The sequence below is a fragment of the Echinops telfairi genome, unplaced genomic scaffold, assembly GCF_000313985.2.
Source record: "Echinops telfairi isolate 266 unplaced genomic scaffold, ASM31398v2 ScPeMD7_7461;HRSCAF=8499, whole genome shotgun sequence".
Classification (NCBI taxonomy): Eukaryota; Metazoa; Chordata; class Mammalia; order Afrosoricida; family Tenrecidae; genus Echinops; species Echinops telfairi.
In genome coordinates, this window is record NW_022111361.1 from 941,603 (window position 1) to 946,093 (window position 4,491).

Below are 4,491 nucleotides of genomic sequence, written 5' to 3' on the forward strand. Positions count from 1 at the left end.
GACGAAGGACTTAGAACCAGCTCATTCTGATTATGCTCCCTGCTGTGACTTTGCATTTCCACCCAAGATGTACTGAATCAGAACGTCCTTTTGAACAAGAGCCCCAGGTGATTCCTAAGTCTGGATAAGATCTGAAAGAACCACTTTGGGGAACGAACTGGTTTGAAGCTCTGGCTTTATGCAACCTGTTGGACTGAACGCCTTGCCTGACGTCCGAAGACGAACAGAGGGCTATGGGCAGACCTAGTTTCAGGTTGTGAGGGAAGCCAGTGCTGAGATTCTGTTCCATGTGGCCTTATACAAAGTAGCTGAAGCAGGCCCTCCCTTCCAATACTTACAAAATGGAGGGATGGTCCAAAAAGTCCCCGTGGTCTTAGACTGTCCCTTCAAACAATTATCTCCGATACTCAGAATCTTATATCTGAAGATGCATTCATAACCATCAAAACCCAGACTCAACTGCCATCGAGTCAATTCCAACTCATAGCAACCCTGTAGGGCAGGGTAGAATGGCCTCTGTGGGTTTCTGGGACTTTAACTCTTTACGAGAGGAGGAAGCCTCGTCTTTCTCCTCCAGAGCCACTGATGGTTTTGAACTGCTGACCTTGAGGTTAGCAGCCCAACACATACCACTATGCCACCAGGGTTCCATTCATTGCCTTATGAAGGGAAAATGAGACAAATAAACAATAAGACTCACAGGCACCATTCATATGCTTTTTATTTTTTATTCTTATTTTTTTCATATGCTTTTTATGATGTAAGGCAAAGCAGGGCAGAATAAAGGCATCGTTGAGATGGAAGCCAGGCCTGGAGAGCTCCTTTTGAAAGATCACAGCCATTGTCAAGTCCCTGAGCACAGGCCGACTCTGAAATACCTGGGATCTCCATGAAGGCAGAGTCAACCCAACAATGAATAGTTCTTAACAGGGAAAGTGAAGAGTGTTGGTTTGAACCGTTCCACCTTTTTTTCTTCAAAGTAATCCATTTGGATAGAACAGGTGTTTGCTGACCTCAAAACTGCCCGCCAGTGTGAAGGGGCCACACGGTGCTGGGAATATGAATTCTGCCAGTGCTGCTTTCTGGAGTCATCGAGAAGCTAGGACACGGGGTTGAATGGCCTCTGACTTCCCTAGACTGGAACTCTTTTCAGTAGAAAGTGTGGTCTTTTTCCCACAGAGTGGCCTGTGGCAACGGTGACGCGTAAAGCCTTCGAAGGCAATGTGACATCAGGGAGTCAGAAGAACCCAGTTTCTCAGTCTGTACAAGACGACATGCCCGAGGGAGTCACCCACCTGAAGTGAAATACCCAAGACTAGCAGCCCATCCTCTACTGAAGCCCTCCGATGCTCATGAGCGAACATCTCTCCCTTGTCCCCCTCCTCCCCCTCAGCATGCTGAAAGTGGATTGTTACAAGGAGCCAACCTCACAATGGGGCTTAAGTCTCCACTTGTAAGAAAATACAAGGAGGTTTCAAAAAAGCCCCTGGGGAAATGGAATGAAGAGATAGTGGAACTTTCCCACAAACATTATGAAGCTCCCCCCCCACCCACCCCCCATGCTGAATGAACGGCCATGCACAACATTAGCCCACTTGAGGGAGGGGCTATTATTAGCACCCATTTTTCTTTTTAAATTAAATTTTTAAAAATTTTTTCTGAACAGGGACAAGGCAACCAGTCAGCTGTGGGCCAGCCAACCCCTCCTAAGTCACCCTTAGACATGGGCTTACCCCCCTACAGTGGGCAGCAACACCTTTCAGGTGCCCTGCCCCCCAAAGACAATGGTGCCCATCACCTGTCAGCCAGCTGCCAGGATGTTGTCACTTTGCAAAATGACTTAGCGGGGAACCACCCTCCCCCACACCCTTCAGGTTCCCCAGGTGACCCAGGTGTCACGCAGGTGCAATAGGACTGTGGGGTTAGCAGTCAGTCAGGTGGTTCAGGTCAGACCCCTGAGCTTAGACATAGCCCCTCTTAATCGTACACACCTTTACGCTTCCTGTACGCAACCCTTCTCTTGGAACGAATGGCTCAACCATCACACAGACGTATACAGAACCAAGAAATGAGTTGCTAAGGAGCCATTGACGACTAATGGCCACTAGTGGATCAGATTAGAACTGTGCTCCAAAGGGTTTTCAAGGACTGATTGCTCAGAATAAGATCTTGTGAGGATACCTCTGGATGGGATCAAACCTCCCACCTTTCAGTTACCATCCAAGCACGGTTACTGTCGGTGCATTTGGGAAGAGCATACACACAAGATATGTGAGAAAACAGAGCGCTGCCTGTGTGAGAGTGGCACTTTCCACAAACCAAAATGAAAAAAACAGAACGAAGGAAACACCCTGTCCAGAAAGCTCAGGGTGTTGTTGGGTTAGCAACCGAACTGAATGAGGGTGGAGGAGTCAAAGTGAGGCCAACTTGTTGCAAAACAAGCCGTGTTCACACCAGGCCTGGGTGTGGAGTTAAACTCTATTACGAGTACCTCATTCCCAAGTTCATATCGTGAACAACACCGTGTAGATGGAAAGGGATAGGACTTTATCAGATAGGTTTGGAGGGGAGGGCTCCCAGGTGAGGGATGAGCGGCTAGAAGCTGTATAAACAAGCTGATCCTGCCTTAAATTCCCTGAGTGACAGTAAGAATTTCCCTAAGTGCTATTTCTCTAAGGCTCTAAGTACTATTTTTATCTTCAAATAATTTTTCTTATATCGCTTCTCGGCCTTTTGGCTAAGATCAAGTGAGGTATCTGTTCTTATCAGTTTAATATCTGGTACGTTCTCTATTTGAGGACAACGTATTAAATGTATTTTTGCAAGTAGGAGTTGGATCAGGAGCTTGCTCCATCCACCCCACGCGTCAGCCTGGTATTGCAGGACTTCCAGGAATGGTGCAGCCCCTTAGGGGCTCAAAAACAAAACAAAAAAACAAACAAAAATAAATGATGAGTTTGAATGTATACACATATATGTGTGTATATATATATTTAAATGTAAATCTACTCTAAATACACATGCTTATGAGGCATGCAATTTATACCTATAGCACATTTATCTTCTCATAATTAACTGAGTTTGGATGGAGGGCTTATTTATTGCCTTTGGCACTACTGATTCTGGTCGTGATCTTGGGCCTCTTTAGTGAAGATGGACTTTCTCATGTCTATCAGAATAGCCTGGTCACGGATCCTTTTCCCTAAGGAATGATCATCGAGGCAAATTTGGTGCAGGGTTTTGTGACTGAGAAGAGCTAACGTGGACTTACCATTGATGTTTTAATAACAAACCACCATTTTAAACTTCCAAACCCAAACTCACTTCCCTCAAGTGGAGACCGATTTATAGTGATAGGATAGGGTAGAAATGCCCCTGTGAGTTTCCAAGGCTATAACCCTTTACGTAGAGTAGAAAGTCCCGTCTTTCTCCTGTGAAGCAGTGGTGGGCTTGAACCGCTGACCTTGCGGTTATTAGTCCAAGGTGTAAACAGAATGCCACCAGGGTTCTACACTGCTGTTTTCTTCAGAAATGGTGACAAAGCCCACTCCAGCTCAAAGAACAGCGAACTGCATTTGAACTAGGAAGGCCTCTGCTATGGATTGAATTGTCTCCTCAAAAATGGTTGTCGTACCTCTCCCTCCGTGGATGTAATCTAACCCAATGTAACACAATCACCTCCGCCGTGCAGTCGACTCTACTGTAATCAGTTACTTGAGATCATTCTGTATACAGTGGATTTCCAATCTACTTACTTTGCGTTATATAAAGAGCAGTCTAGACCCAGAAACTCTGGGGAAATGGCGATGGATGGCAGACAGATGCATGGACAAGCCCAGCAATGCCAAAGACTGCTAGAAGCTACCAGCTGCTGAAAAGGCCTAAGTAACACTGGAGCTACGTCTCAAATGCAGGCGGCTAGCTTCCTGATCGGTGAGAAAGTCCATTTCCGGGTTTTACACGCACCCCTTGTGAGATTTCTGTTAGGACACCAGGGAGTCACTTTGCATCCTCATCATCCCCTGTTTCCTCTCTGGCGGAAAACCCAACACTCTCTCTTTGTCACCCTTCAAGCCTGGAACTGAACTCATGCATTGGCTCCACTTTTAGCCAAATGATAAGCCTAGGAGGTGAACAATAACACCAGGTAGGAAAGCACGCCTTAGAATAAAGGACAATAGGAGACAAAAGGGCACTATCTTGCTCAGGGACAAAACCTCAGAAGGCGGAAGGGAAAGAAAGGAGGCTGCATGGAAATGATAAACACAGAGAATGTGAGAAGCGAGCTGTTACAATGTAGGGACTGCAGTCAGTGGCAGGAAACAAACGGTGCTTGAACAGTGGGATGTAAAGCTAATTTGCTCTTTAAACTTTCACTCAAATCACAATAAATAATAGTAATAATAAAATCCCAAGTCATAGGATTGTTGTGATATTGAAACAAAACATCACATGGTACTTTGCATAAACACTCAGTAACAGCATCTACTA

The 4,491-nt window shown here is 45.7% G+C and overlaps 1 non-coding gene and 1 pseudogene across 1 annotated transcript; one reads left to right on the forward strand and one right to left on the reverse strand.

Annotated features, from left to right (window-relative positions):
* Nucleotides 1-1,913: 1,913 nt before the first annotated feature.
* On the reverse strand, nucleotides 1,914-2,009 carry LOC115873109 (annotated as a pseudogene).
* A 708-nt stretch (nucleotides 2,010-2,717) lies between these two features.
* Nucleotides 2,718-2,908, forward strand: LOC115873111. Its single transcript, XR_004048235.1, has one exon. It is a non-coding gene; the product is annotated as a U2 spliceosomal RNA (small nuclear RNA).
* The last annotated feature ends 1,583 nt before the right edge of the window (nucleotides 2,909-4,491 follow it).